The sequence below is a fragment of the Pipistrellus kuhlii genome, unplaced genomic scaffold, assembly GCF_014108245.1.
Source record: "Pipistrellus kuhlii isolate mPipKuh1 unplaced genomic scaffold, mPipKuh1.p scaffold_m20_p_1, whole genome shotgun sequence".
Lineage (NCBI taxonomy): Eukaryota > Metazoa > Chordata > Mammalia > Chiroptera > Vespertilionidae > Pipistrellus > Pipistrellus kuhlii.
Genome location: NW_023425404.1, coordinates 80,005,435 through 80,021,988, shown reverse-complemented (window position 1 = coordinate 80,021,988; position 16,554 = coordinate 80,005,435).

The window sequence follows — 16,554 nt, the reverse complement described above, 5'->3', positions numbered from 1 at the left end:
CCACACAAGCAGTTATAAGGAAGTAGGTCGATTTAATGCTGCTGCTTGTTATGCAAGGGAGCCAAAGAGGTCTGCTAGTCTGGGATGCAGCCAGCACTAACCATGCTAAAGACACGAAGACATTTCTTCACAAAAGAAAAATAGATCAGATAATGATTCCCGCAGGAATGACGGCCTATCTCCAGACTCTTGATATTGCAATAAAGAAGCCATTCAAAGACAATTTGCGCATGGAAATTAATGACTACATTGAAAATAGAATGGAGAGAAATCAGTGTGGAAACTTTGTGAAACCTAAACTGGAAGAAGTTGTGACTTGGGTGAAGAATTCATGGGAGAAAATCACTGACAGTTGCATTGCAAATGCACTACAAGCAGGCTACCTTGACAAGAAGTACTCATTTAAAGACAGTGCTATTGCTAAACATGAGAGATTTGGTCCACTGATTCTGAAAGAAATGGAGTCACAAGAAATTCACCAGGAAATTCAGGAATTGGATTGTTATGATGATGTTCCAGAAGATGATGACATGATTGTCATTGAATAAATGAGTAAATTCTTGATACTGTAGGATTCACAATTTGTCTGGTTTATGTTGACAACTACTATACTACCGTACTGTATACAGGTAATAAATTTCCTTTATTTTCATTTAACAATAAATGTATACCATATTCTTCTTCATGGAAAAATAAGACATCCCCTGAAAATAAGACCTAGCGCATCTTTGGGAGCAAAAATTAATATAAGACACTGTCTTATTTTCAGGGAAACAGGGTAGGTGTTTGGGCCACAGCCACTGAAAGAAGGGAGTTGCCTCTAGATAAAAGCTCATGTGACCTGCAAGCATGTCAAACTCAAAGGCTAACTTGGGCCAAATAAACAAGATTTACATTATGTGGGCTGCAAAAAAACAAACACTTTAATTTTCATAGGAATATAGCTTTATTTTGATAGAGACATGCTGAATACAAAGCACTCAAATAAATGAGTAATCATTAACATAAAATAATAGAACATGTTAATAAAAATTAATATTTTTTCTTGAATATTAACATACCAGACACTAAATAACTGTACAAATTAACAAATGTAACTAAATAAACCTATTTTTCTAGTTCTCCAAAAGTGAAATATTTCCTGTTGTGCACACCAAACAAGTCAGTTCTAGACTAATGATGTGGCAATCAGCTGCTAAAATATTTGCTGTTAGTATTAGTGGAGAAAAATGGTGCCCCTGCAGGAAAGGTGTGTAAGGGAAATGAATGAAACATGATTATAGTAATTAGTCATTAGCAAACTTTGTAGTTCATTATTAATAATTATGTATAACAGAATATTGTAAAAATTAAGTTATGAAAATTTTATTAAAATGTTTCTTACATACTGTTATATTAGATGGGCAGCAAAAATATTTGTGTGAGCTGCATGTGGCACACAGGCCATGAGTTTGACATGCTCACTGTGTAGAGAGACCTCAGAACCTGACTGTCCAATATTCAGTTCCAAAGCCCTACTTTTTAATATAGGGTTCTGCAAGATCAATCAAGTCCTATTCCTTCAACTTGTTTGAATGGGTCTCTTTTCTTTGGAATAAGTTTGCTAAAATAGAGATTAAAAAAAAAAAAAGGATGGAACTCTTTGATTGTAGGTTCATCTTATTCCATGGTTCTATATTTCTTTTATATATTCTGTGCATCTACTGTGTGTGAATTAGCTTGGAAATAGAATGTATGGTAATACCCTTCCAACCAACAGAATGATCGAACAGTAAATAGACCAAATAGCCTTCATTCATCATAGCACTTTAACTCAAACTAGCCCAGGCATGAAAGGAAATTTGTACCTCATACAATTGGGAAGTCAGAGGTGACTCTTTAAGTATGATTGGCTCAAAGTTCAAATTACATCATCAGGTATCTGTTATTTACCTGTTCGTCTATGCATCCATCTATCTTCCATCTATCTGTCCATCTCTTGGCTCTGCTTTTCTCTTTGCTGAACTTATACTCAGGCAAATTCTACCCATGTGGTAAGAGAGATGACCCCCAGCAGCTCTTAAATTTAATCTAGCTTGCAAAAAACACTCCCTCTCAGCATTCATATCAATGCCTCTCTGTTAAGTTTTCTGTCTGGCCTGATGGGTCACAGGTCACCCTGTGGAGGGAGTGAAGTTGCAGGCACTTAACTCACTGACCACCAGAAAGATACAGAAGGCAAGAGTAGTAAATCCTAAAAGGGGGGGAGTAATCTGAGTCACACAAAAGAACAAGATATATCACTGCATAGGTCTTTATTCTCACTTAATGAAAATGGTTTCCTGCCCTAGCCAGTTTGGCTCAGTGGATAGAACATCAGCCTGCAAACTGAAAAGTTCCAGGTTTGATTCTGGTCAAGAGCACATGCCCGGGTTGTGGGCTTGATTCCCAGCAGGGGACTTGCTGATCCATGATTTCCTCTCATCATGGATGTTTCCATTTCTCTCAATGTATGTATACACAAATCACCCAAAATGATGACAGGTATTTCAATGTGTTTAAAGGAAATCTCCCTGTTTCAGAAAGAGAGAGAGAGAGAGAGACAGGAGCAAAAATGTTAACTTTAAGTTTTGTTTGAGAGGGTGCTGGGTAACCATTTTTTCAGAGATGTAAATCAAGTATAACTTTATTGGACACCAGATTAGGTAAAGATTTGTTTTTAAAGACTGCCTGTAGAGTCTGAGAAATGCTTCTTGGGCTGGCAGAAGAGATAGGAGTTGATTTTGGTGCCATCTTGTTCAAGAACCATTTTTTAAACTCTCTTCTGCTTTGGACACAGAAGCAGAGTTTGCATGGTATGAATGAAACACAAATACAAATGAATTGTCTAAAGGGGGAAATTAAAGCCTCTAGATTTTGATATACAGTGTGTAGAGTACAGGTCAGGAGGGAAAAAGAAGGGTCATTCAAACAAAATACCCAAGGGTCCTACAAATGTATTTCATTTTGTTAACGTTACACATTTTGGGGAGGGGGCGGTTGTTGGATATTGATTTATGCACCAGGCCACAAAAAGTAACTTTTTTTTTAAAGGAAATATGGTCATTATCCTTGAAGGAGAATGAAATCCAGCTAGCCAGCTTTCAATCACATGGAACTAATTGTCCTGGTGTAAGTTACCCAAATTGTTTTCTTCACTGACCTCTATATATAATTACTAGAGGCCCAGTGCATGAAATTCTTGCATGGGGGTGGGAGGGGGTGTCACCTCAGCCCAGCCTGCACCCTTTCGCAATCCAGGACTGCTGGCTCCTAACTGCTCACCTGCCTACCTGCCTGATCACCCCTAACCATTCTGTATGCCTCCCTGATTGCCCCTAACTACTCTCCTGCCTACCTGATTGCCTATAACTGCTCTCCTGCCTGCCTAATTGCCCCTAACCACTCTACCTGCATGCCTGATCAGCCCTAACCTCTCACCTGCCTGTCTGATTGTCCCTATCTGTTCATCTGCCTGCCTAATCACCCCTAACCCCTCTGCCTACCTGCCTGATCACCCCTAACCACTAGCCTGCCTGCCTGATTGCCCCTAACTGCCTCTGCCTCAGTCCCCACCACCGAGGCTTCATCTGGAAGCCTTCTGATATCAGAAAGGTTGTTTGGTTGTCTGGTCTAATTAGCATATTATGTTTTTATTATTATAGATGTTACCAAGAGGAGAGCACAGGAGAGGAAAGAACATAAATTTTAGATATTGATTGACTGACTGATTGATTGATTCACTGATATTAGAGAAAGAAAGGGAGAGAAAGAAACATCATTTGTTGTTCTCCATCTATGCATTCATTGATTGATTCTTGTATGTGCCCTGACCAGGGATCAAACCCACAACCTTGGCATATTGGCATGATATTCTAGCAACTGGGCTACCTGGCCAGGACCCAGAATATAAAATTTTAAAACATCAGCTTGGGTAGTGAGGAAGTAAACCCACCAGCTAAAATAGAAGTAATGGCAGAGAATTTAAGCTATCCTCAGTCTTCTGACCTTCGATGACTTGGGAGATTGTGAATATATCTACTGGCAGCCATCCTTATCTTAATTAGGAAAAGAGAAGCCTCTAGGCCAGGGTAAAGATATGGAAACAATAAAAGAAATCATTTGAATGGCTATAGCTTAACTGTTTGCCTTATTAGGAAGGGTCTACTTGGATGCTGGTGATAGACTGTCCTCAGGTTTCCATTTCTTAATCTGGAGGCAATCACAGGCTTAGGTTTGTGTTTGCTTCAGTAGGCTACTAAGACATTAGAGCCACCTTAATCTCCTTGTTTAATTAATTTAACAGAATAGTAAATCTCTAATATGAGAAGGTATAGAATGAAATATCACTAAATATATTTTAATAGCCAAGGCTAGATGGATACTTAAACCAGAAAGATTTTTTTTTAAGAATGTTTTTATTGATTTCAGAGAGAGGGAGAAAGAGATAGAAACATCAATGATGAGAATCATTGGCCAGCTGTCTCCCACACACCCTCAGCTGGTGATTGAGCCCACAACCCAGGCATGTTCCCTGACCAGGAACAGAACTGTGACTCCCTGGTTCATAGGTTCACACTTAACCACTGAGCAACAACAGCCAGGCCAGAAAGCTTGAAAGAAAAGCAAAATGCATAGAAAATTTCTTGAGCACATTTTCAACAATATTTCTAGTGTTCTATACAAAGACACTGGGGAGAAATTTCTCCACTACTGAGTGGTAGGAAAGGCTTTGCTTTCTCTGTGGCCATGTGCAGTTTCTTCACATAGAGTCAAAACTGGGCAACTGGATAAATCCTTTTCCTACCTACCTTTTCTCTGCATTTGATACCAGATCTCCTCCCATCTGTTTTTTGTTTTTAATTTATGTTTATTATAAACTAGGGGCCTAGTGCACGAATTCATGCACCTGGAAAATAACTGTGGGTCATGAAACACAGGGGCAGTTCTCTGCCCCCACCCAGCCCCTCCCACTGTGGACCCTGGTCCCCTGTCTTCCAGGAGCACCACTCCCACCAGAGTGATTGAGGCTAACACTAGCAGTGGGTGCAAGCAGTAGCTGCTGCCCAGATCACCCCTCGGGAGCAGGGGGAGATGGAGAAGCTCTCAGGGACAATCAGGGCTGGCAGTCACCACTTGCACCCACTGATGACACAAGTAATAGGGACTGGCAGCAGGCAATGGCAGGGGGTGCAAGCGGGGCCAGTGCTGGCAGTGGGTGTAAGCAGGACTGGCACCAGCAGCAGGTGTGAGCACTAAGCAGGACCATGACAAATGGGACCAAAGAATTTTCAGTAACTATCAGAGGCTCACCCTGATGATAGCAACCTTGGTCTGGCACCCCCACTCACCTGGTCCACCATCCCACTGTGGCCAACACCCAGCATGTTTCACACACACCCCATGGTGGTCAGCACACATCATAGTGACCAGTGTTCCATTGTTTGGTTGTTCAGTTGTTCCACCATTTGGTCTATTTGCATATTAGCCTTTTATTATATAGGATTGCTTCATCCTCTGGGAAGCAAGTCAAGGAAAGAGGAGGAAATATTCCTAAGTATCCAGGACACTAGTTGGTATAAAACAGATTTGAGAGGAATCTTTTCTTCAAACTCCTGACTCTCAGGGAAAGGTCATTCAGCTCTGCCTCCTCCTGCAAACCCTTCCTCAGCTGCTCCTTCCTACCCCAGCCCAGGTCATAGAGACCAAGCTGTTGTATACCAGCCTTTCTGATCTGAAGTTGTCCCTCTTTCCAGAAGCTAAGTTCTTACAAGCCACAAAGGACAAACAGGTCCTAAATCCTTTAATCATGAAGGCATTTTCTCGAGTTTCTTTCTTTCTTTCTTTTTTTCTTTCTTTCTTCCTTTCTTTTTCTCTGAGTCTTTGTAAAGAGAAAAGGGGGGAAAACCTCTTCTCAAGGCCCAAAATAATTTTAAAAGTTGCATACTCGTGGTAAACAGCTCTTCTCATTCTGGTTACATGTTTCCTCCCTACAATTTTGAGTGATTCAAGACATCAAAAAGTAATTCTGTCTCGGGGAGGGACACCACCAGTTGTAACTCTGATGTAGGGGACCTTCATTTGTTGGGGCATAATGACCCAAACACCCAAGGAGGCTGAGAATTGATTTTAATGTAAACTGTAGGATTTGCATTTTTTCCTCATTTCTCTGCATGCTCTTCCTCACCTCCATCTGCCATTCACATCACACAAACGATAGCTAGTACTAAAGAGTTCTATTGCTGTGCATTCGTGAAAGCTGTTACTATATGCATAACTGGCCTTTAGATTTTTTATATCATTAGGCTTAATCCAGAAGGCAATAACAAAAGTTTTACACACACACACACACACACACACACACACAAAAAGTGTATCAGGACAACCTTTGCAAGGATTTTGATCCTTGAATAATTCAGAACTGCAGTATACTAGAGCTAAATTCCATCAGAGGCAGAAAGAAATTATTCTTTCATTACATGAATTTGTAAAAGAATCAACTGACAAATTTTCAACCAAAGTAGCTAAAAGAGAAGTCTCCCATCGAGTTATTAAATGACAGTTGTTACTTAAAGCAGACTCCTGTGTTTGGTTCTGATTGCAGGGTGGGTTTTGTTTTGTTTTACTTTATTGTGTTTTTAAAACTGCTGATGTTGAAAATGGCACTGGGAGAGGAGGATGTCGTTCCAACCATTTTCATAATCACCTACACTTAAACTCGTACCTGAATAAAGAAGTCCTTCTTCCTCTCGGCAACCTCATTCTTCAATAGTATTTACCTGACCACTAAAGTAATACATGTACACTGCAGACATTTTGAAAAATAATGAAAACCGTCAGCAAGAAAAATTTAAATCCTTTGTTTTTCCAGCACTTACAAATAACCACTAGTAATATTTTGGTGCTTAGTCTTCTAGTCTATACTTTTCAATGTATATATTTATATTCTTCACAAAAATGATAACAGGCCATTTTCGTTGAATTATAAACTATTGATAATCCTGACCATCATGGTTGCAATTCGATCCCTTCATATGCTGCACCACAATCTTTTCAATCCACCATCTCGTACTGGGCATTTGAGTTTTTTCTTGGTGGCTTGCTAAAACAGAGTTCATGGTTAAAGATATGTTGAATGTAAACTCTATCTTAGCTCATCCCAAAATGACACTTCCACCTGCCTGATCGGGGAGATGGGGGATGACAAATATTTTACATTTTTAGGGGAGTTGGCTAAACTAGAAGCTAGTACCATGATGAAAATGTTGGCTCAATGTACATGGGAACAACCCACCTAATAGGAAAAGATTCTGTCTTGAGCTTTAAACTTATATATTATTTATGAAAATGCTCTTTGCCCCTTTCTCTAAAAGAAAAAAAAAAGAGTAAGGAAAGTTCATTTGAACCTTTATGTTCCTTTTTTTGCAGTGAACTCCAACATTATAATGGTCCCCTTATTTGTCACCTCTCCTCCATAAAACTCCCACCGTGGTCATCTGTCAGCCATGCTGCCCATCCCGCTAGATCTGTCCTCATCCTGTGCAATCAGCATTCTCTGCTATGTTAGGGCTCTTTTAAACAACCCCTTTTATCTTTCTCCCTGTTTCCTTTCCACGGAGTTTGCCTCTGATCCAACTTGGTAGTCCCACACAGTAGACACTCTGAATTATTTTTGGAATGATTCTTTCAAAGCACCTCAGCAAGGGTATTGGGTGCTTTTTCTACATTTAGGTCTCTCACAGGCTGAAGCCTCTTTAACAAAGCCAGGGCAAGGTCAGGGGGAGTGCGGGATGCGGGGGGGGGGGGGGGGGGGCTTTCAGATTGAGTAATGAAAGGCAATGGTAATTACTGGCATGGGCCATTTGGAAGGAAGAAAAACGCTATCTCTTATTAATTTTGCTGAAATGGACACACTCTTGTCAGTAGGTAATGGTTAACAGTCATTCTTTTCTGAAAGCAGGAGGAAAATCTCAGAAAAGGACCTGGGTGGCCGCAATGCAGGGAATAACTTCCCACAAACACGCCCCTGCACCCGCCAGAGATAACGCATCTTATTTTTGTTTTGGTTTGTTGTTATTCAGGCATAAAGTTAGACGGAAAACCATCCGTGAGACTATCAAAGGTTCATTTGTGCCTAGATATTTATGATGGGCTCACTGGTAGCCTAGGTCACGAAAGCCAGGCTCCTGCTAAGGACCCAGGAATCAAGTTTACATGTTCATGGTGGGGGGTGGGGTGAAAGAGAAAAACCAGCTCGCTGAATGGGAATGCCTGCCCCTGTTAGTGGGAAACGCTAATTTAATCAAGAAGAAAGGGTTCAGCCTCCTGGACGATCTCGGGTGGAAGTTCATAAATGCCGCTCAAATGCTCCCATGCTTTCCATCCCCCCGGCCGACACCGGCTTGGCAGTTGTGAACTTCAAGTGGACCTATTTAAGCTGATCAGAGGAAACAGGCTGACAGTGAGCTGATTAGAAACCTCTTAGAGGCCTTCTTTACTGAGGAGAAAGGGGTTCTTAACTTTTTTTCCATCAGCTTTGGAGAGGCCTGGTGTGGGTAATAAAGAAGAAAGGATGGGGAGAGGAGGAAGGGGAGGAGGGGGAGCGCCGATTTTAGAACCCGAAGAAAAACAACCTCCTTGCCAGACCTTTGCCAACCTTCCTGTTCTTGTCAAGCTCTGCTTTGAGAAAATGTTTGAAGATAACAGCAAAGGAAATAATGAAATGATATGGCAAGGACGAGTTAGACTTGAAAAGACAAGCACAAGCTGTTTCCTTGACCCAGGCTTATCTCAAGCCTGCCAAGAAATAGCCATCTATCAGAGACCCATAAATAGATTAGGGACTTCAGAGTAAAATGCTTCTTTAACAATAAAATGATATTCTAGTTTGTTTAGAAAACAACATAACAGACATCCTCGGCAGCCTTTCACAGAAACCACCCATAGGTGTGCTTTGGTTCCTGGGATGAAGTGGGAAAGGAGGGTTTGGGGGTGGGGGGGAGACGCCGTGCAATAAGCTGAATGTTTATGAGTGAGGCGTTCTACGGAGAAATGTTATAAACATATTAACATGCAGAGGGAACATTTCAAAACCTCTCAGGGAAATAGGAGTTGCTGACAATAACACACATGGAGAAACAGATTCCACAGCAAATTCTAAATAAATAAGTCTATCTCTTTGCTATCCACAGAGTCCTTATCATCAACAAAAAGTTCAGGTTAAGGATTTGCTTTCCAAACTGATAGCCTGAAGTTGACCTAAAATAGAGGAGGCAGTTGGGGAATGGGGGAGACTGGGCCCCTGAGAAGAAGCCTGCAAACCTGACCCCCTTTGAAATGCCGGGTGGTTGCTGCCTGGAAGGACAGAACTGCAGTTTTGATTCCAAACCTTGAACTGAAAATGAAGCTTATAAATTAGCTTTAAATAAATATTTTCCTTCCTGTCTCCACTGAAGAGCTACAGCCCCCAAGTGAAGCCAAATTTTAAAAAAGACACAATTCAGCTCCTGAATGTAGAGAAGCAAGCCTACCGGAGACCAACCTGGCGTATTCCTCTTACTCTACCAAAATAGGTGGTGATGTCATGCTTTTCATCGTTTCCCTCAAACCAACCACCTAGATCCTTCTAAACATAGTTTGATTCAATCTAAAGGGGAAAAAGGGAGAGTCATTTCTTTAATTGTTAACTTTAAACCTACAAGCAATAAAAGTCAATATTTTCCTTCTTGTTTACTCATCACTCTGACTCTGTGTGTGCTTGTATGTCTCCTGTCTAAAAATTGTACAAGAGGGAAAAATTCTTTCTAAAATAATTTAATGCGTGTAGTCTTGTTTCTGAAGCTTTCTCATTTTTGTAGGTTTTCTCCTCCATCTTCACCAGCAAATGGGCTGGTATTGGGATTAACCAAATCTTTTTCCTATAGTCTGAAATATATAAGTGCATTTGTAGAGAAAAGGAGACTGCTAAATATCAGGGGACTGTGTCAATGGTTCTTAAAGCTTTCAAAATATGGTGGCATAGAACCCATGGGGACCTGTTGAATCGTTAAGGACATCTTCATTGCTCAAAAGGAACCCAGGTGGCCCTGAGACTCGGTCAGCATTGAGAATCGCTGATCAGACTCTGGATGAAGACCAGTGTTCTAGAGAGCGGGACTCACACATCCTCTCCCCACAGATAGGGGCTGTGACTTCTCCCAATTCTTACCCTTGTGGCAGAGGCCAGATGTTCTGATAGAGTCATGATTGTAGAATGCCCCCCCTTAAAATACTTTAGTACCCCTCTCCCACTTCCTTTGTTTCTCATAAATTATTATAGATCATCTTTGATCACAGGGTGGGAGCTCCCTATAAAGAGAAGGTAAAGAAGCTGAGATGGAGAAAAACTTTACCCAAGACTCCAGCAAAAGGTGAGTTAGAAGGAACCCTGCCAGCAATGTAAGATTTAGTTCAAATAGTCTTGACTATAGAAAAGAAGAGGGAAGGCAATGATGAATCCTTTGTTTGAGCTCAACCTAACCTCCACTAAAGAAGACTGTCATTAACCTGATAATTAAGCTACAGAGAACCCCAGTCTAATAAGGTGATTGCTAATAATAAAAATCTCTCTTTGAGAGAACTTCTTAACTTTGTCAAGGTATTTCCACATCTGCTTTTATAACAAATTCATTATATATATATATATATAGTCACACAAAATCTATTAATCAAGCAACTTTTAATATTGCTATCATTTCCTAGATTGATTAAGGGAAACATAGAAAAAAATTCAAGGGTTTATGAAATCAGCCAACCTTTAAGACACATGTAAGGTCAATGTTTCTCTGCCCGCCTGGCACATCATTTCTGTTTTTCTACACTCACCACTAGTGGACATGCAGGCTTGATGGCTGAATAATATATTTAGATTCTCATGAAATTACCTTCTACTTCGTCTCCTTTAAATGAGGTCTCTCTGCTTCTCAACTCCCCCCAGCTATCTTGGTTTCCAGCCTTCCATCCCCTTCTTGAGGGCCTGAGGCATTCTCTAAGTTCCATCAGATTCCTCCTGGATCTTTATGAAGTGACCAGGATATAAGGAACAAGGCCAAGACAGTGTCATGCAGACTCCAGGTGACTTGGGAAATCAGAGGAAATCAAGTTCCTTCTACTTCAGGCCCACCAGGGAGACCTCAGTGGAGGAGGCAGGTTCTGATCTGGGCTTTAAAAGAAGGATCAGGAAGGGTGGGGTTGAGGGGCTATGGCTTTTTATGAGGAGTGTTCCAGGTGTATCCCAGCAACTCGGACAAGAAGAAATGTGGGGTGGGGTGGGGTGCCACAGGAAGGAATAAAGCAATTAGACCACTCTTTTCTTTACACTCAAAAGATGCTTCTTCTGGCAACTCTTAGAAATAATGTTGGAAGGAATAGGTGGCCAAAATCCATTAAGCGTGAAGCTCAAGCTGAAGGCCTTGATAGCATCAGAAAGACAATTGAGAGGCAACAGAAGAGTGACATTTAGGAGGTGTGAGCTGCTGAAACCAGTTTGGCTCAGTGGATAGAGTGTCAGCTTAGGAACTGAAGGGTCCCGGGTTCAATTCCAGTCAAGGGCATGTACCTTGGTTGTGGGCACATCCTCAGTAGGGGGTGTGCAAGAGGCAGCTGATTGATGATTCTCTCTCATCGATGTTTCTAACTCTATCCCTATCTCTTCCTCTCTATAAAAAAATCAATAATATATATATATATATATATATATATATATATTTTTTTTTTTTTTTTTAAAGAGGTGTGAGCTGATAGCTATTCATGAGATTCATCTGAACAGGGGTAAATTTGTAATCTAGGTTGTCCAAGACTGAGTCAAAAGTCTCACTAAAGTCAAGCTAGATTAAGCCTCTCACTTGCCTGTATAACAAAGTCTCCAAGGAAGAGAGAAAGTTCTTCTAAGCGTGTGTTGTTTATGAAGCCAGGTAGGTTGTTATTCACAGTAACATGTCTCTCAGAGTATGTACGCATGCTGATCTGAAGACTGCCACCACGCACCACATGGTGATGCTTCAGTCAATGGCCCCATGTATGATGGCTTTTTACCACATAGCCTAGTTGTGGCAAATCATGTCATCTAGGATGGTGTAAGGGCACTCTGTGACATTCGCACATGGATGAAGTCACCCAACGACGCATTTCTTAGAACTATCCTCTCATTAAGTGGCACATGACTATTTTCCGCCTCCCGCTGCCAGTAATTTCCTAGCAGAACTATTTAAAAATATCAGGATCATAGAAGGTTCGGAAATGACATTACCTTAGGAACTGGGTGGTTCCTTTATACACTAGCACATCACTCTGCACTGAGAGCTGACCACATGCACAAACGGTGCTGGCTGGAGGGAATGAAATATAGTAGAAGCACTTCCCAACCAAGCATACCGGCTAATTCAACTCCTTTATTTTACAGATGGACAAACTGAGATGCAGAGACATTTCCTGACCTGTCCACAATCACACTGGTATTGCAGAGCCAGGTTAAATATGCGGGCAGATGGAAATATATAAACATTCATTGATATATATATATATGATTGTATATTTATACATAAAGTGGGGATATCCCTACTTAATGTATATGAGTAATGTATATACGCACACACGCAGAAGACTATGGTAATTGAGGCTATCAAAGAGTTAATAAGTGTACAACCTAATTTGGCATCCAGACAATGCAGATAGCAAAGCTGCCCTTTGATTCAATTACTTGCAGGGAAAATATTAATGATCTTTATCACCAGGCTCCCCGAGGAGATACAGCCTGGAAGCAGAGAGGGTGGACTTTTAAGCGGCATTCTCATTTATTAACATGCCATGCTGCCCCCAAGTAAAGAAACTACAAAGCATTCCATTCTCAGAATAAGCTTTCCCATCCTGGGATGTTTTCATTTAAAACAGACCAGAACTGGTTGCATTTGGTACCGAGGGGCAGCCCTGCTGAGCTGGCCACGTGGTTCATTTCCGAGGTACAGCCCCCAGGCCGATTCAGTCCCAGGATTCCTGAGGAATTGGCTTTATCTCTGGACCTTAGACCAGGCTCTGACAATCTACAGAGCTAACTCGCTTCTCTCAAAATAATGAGACGATTTGGAAAGCCATTTAGTCATAACTTGATCAACCAATTTTCCTCACCAGTGGGCCTGGTGAAATTGCCTTAATTCCTCCCCTGGGTGGGTGGGGAGGTGGCTTATGAGACTCTGCTGGCATCTGTGGGCAGGACGCTCACACGGAGGGCTTGCAGCTGACAGGGCCCGAGCGGTGGCCCTGAAGGGCATAGTGAAAATGGTTAGTTATATTTTGGCTACGAGTAAGACCAAACCTAGAGGTGAAAAGACAATCAACAAAGCCACAATGTTGAGATTGCTGAAATGGAAAACAGCTGTCTCCGGAGGAAACTTTGGCTGTCCCTCAGTACCACGGTGGCTGGCCCTGTGGCAGCGACCCTTCCAGCTTATTTCTCAGCAGAGGATTAGGGCTTACGGGGGAGAGAGACAGGCAAACAGGCAGACAGACTAAGGCTACCGAGAGGGGAGTGAAAGAGTAGTGAAAAACAGTGAAAGGAAGAAACATAAAGAAAGAGGAAAGAGCAAATCTGAGGGAGAAATGCTATCAAGTTGGATGCAATGAAACAACTCCAGGCAGTACGCTGTGTAAAAGAACAATCTGAAATATGGTGACAGTGATCCCTTAAAGATCTTGGAGGAATCAATATAATTCCAGCCATATTCCAAAGAAACTTGGTCAGGTATGAAAAAGGGTCTTTGGCAGAGGGAAGCCAACTGGAAGAGTGCTTGACTGAAATGCATATGGTTTGGATGACTTTCAGCTGAAATGAATGTTTAGGCCTTCAAGATACAGTTGAGAGGCTTTTTTAACCATCCCCAAATATAGCTTAAAAGAGAAGAAAAACAATTGTGCCAGAAAAAGAGTAGAAGATGGTGAAGAGAGAAAATTGTGAAGACAGAACACAATGTAAACTCAAATGAGATGAGAAATTTTTCCCTAGGAAAGCTCTGGTTTGAGTTTTTAATATTTAATCAATCTTTTTGTATCAAAAGAGCTCTGAGTAAAACAAGTTTACAGGATCAGGAAGCACTCAAGAGGTGGAGAAAGTCACCTTCAGTGTGGTCCTGGACTCAGAAATTAATTCCTGGACGCACAGACAGCACAAGCACAGGGTAAGGCCCTTGTTAATACCTCCAATCCCAGAGGCAAACCCGGGAGTCCACATCGGTGACGCCCTCACAGAGCAATAACACGTTCCAGAATTAGATCCGTGCGTACACAGCCTTGATTGTTGCTCCGGGTGTCTCGGGATGAGGGGGAACAAGACTCATTTGTCCTCTGTGACAAAGGGTCACAGAAACAAGGAGCCAGGGTGAGGACAGAATGGAGGAAAATTATATGTTTGAAGGAAGAAGAGGGAGAGGCAGCAGAGATGAACATTAAAGAAAGGGGCGGGGGAGGGGGAAGAACAGAAATCTAGAATTTCCAAATTACCCTTGGCTCAAGGGTCTGATTCACCACCAAAACAGTATAATTATAAAGTTGGCTTAAAACAGACCAAGGATCTAGTTACTAGTTTCTTACTAGCAATAGCATCAAAACCTTTTCTGCTAGTAGCTGGTCTCTTGACAAAAACCGTGTGTCTCATACATGGTGTGACCTATAGAGAGAACTGGTTTTAATCAGGCAGATCTATAAAATGGTATGCACTTGTGGTCTTGCTTCTCCGATGTCAAAGAGAAAGTGAGGGTTAGAGTTGTCAAAGTAACTAAGGAAAAAAACATTTTTTACATAAGCACTCCCTTGTCTTATAGATGCAGAATATAGGCTGAGTTTGTCAGAAAGTTCAGTGAGAACCCTCTCGTGGATTTGAGAAAAATGACAAGAAACATTTCTGTTGTGTTCATGTTTTTGGACCAGATTCTGCTTGGCCTCAAAAATAAAATTCTGGCCTGGTTACAGCCTTAAGTGGGTGCTCAAATCGCCTGCACCATTGCTACAGAAATGCTTTCATTCTTGCCCCATTTTAGTTAATAAGAGCAGTAGGCATCAAAGGCACATACACTTTCTTCCTGCTTACCTTGGCCATTATATAGTCAGCATTGAAAAGAAGATTGTTCATTTCTATGGTTCAAAATTCCCATTTATAAAAAAAAAAATGTCTAGAATTTATACATGGCATGCATTTTTCTTCACTTAAACTATTACTTTTGTAAATGGTTTTAACATTTTGGGGAAATGTGAAATTTCAAATGTAACTTTTTGAAAAATACAATGTGGTAGCCCTTTTCAGACTCGGGATCCCAAATTCTTTCCCAATATAACTAGCGGGCAATGATTCTCTAGGATTAACAAAATCACCCCTTTTTAAAAGCAAGTTGCTAGAGGGAGGATTAAGCCACTGAGCCCCCAGGAATTGGGCTGGGAGAAGGTTGGAGAGAGTGTGGCCTGTGGAAAGATCATCTTAACAGCATCAGGAGGGGGGCAGGTGAGTTTCTGAAGCTTGGGAAGACTGAGAGAGGAAGTATTGCAGGAAAAAAGACCTTCATTACATTTTTTTTTAGGCCTCATGTGATGCTGAATGTCCTGCAAGAAATTTCAAATGACCTTGTCTCACCTTTGCATTACTGCAGATTCCTAGAGCAGAGACCAGAATACAATTTAAAAAACCCTCAGTGAGCCAAAACCGGTTTGGCTCAGTGGTAGAGTGTCGGTCTGCGGACTGAAAGGTCCCAGGTTCGATTCCGGTCAGGTGCATGTACATTGGTTTCAGGCACATCCCTGGTAGGGGGTGTGCAAGAGGCAGCTGGTCGATGTTTCTCTCTCATCGATGTTTCTAGCTCTCTATCTCTCTCCCTTCCTCTCTATGGAAAATCAATAAAAATATATATTTTTAAAAAATAAAAAGCCCTCAGTGAGTTCTTGAAGCTTTCCCATGAAATAATATATAATAAAATGTTATCCATTTGTTTTTTTCAACAAACATATACCAACCACATACAAGGAACTATCCTAGATATTAATAAGAAAGAATTATTTTATGCCATAGTAATCCTATTATATATGCACTAGCATAAGAGAGGTCATAGTCAGGAGATCAGATTTATAATTTTGAGATTGACATTCGAGCTAGGCCTTAAAGGATAACCAGAATTTTGCTGAACTGTGGCAAAGTGTTGGCTGATTATGAAAATCCACAATCTGCTCCATTTCTGAAGTATACAACTAGACTATATTTCCCAGCCTCCCTTGCTCTTAAGTATGGCCATGTGACTGAATTCTGGATGATGGGGTTGTATGTGATCATTCACTTCCTCATAAATGTGCATAGCATTTTCAATTTTTAGTTATATGTTTTATTGTCTGATTATTTTATAAGCATTTTTCTTTAATGCAACAGAAACAACACAAATCCTTAAAAATGTACATAAGATCCCCTAACCCCCAAAAGAAACAAACAAACAAGATAATGGCCCATTTAATTTTTTGCATTGAAGTATA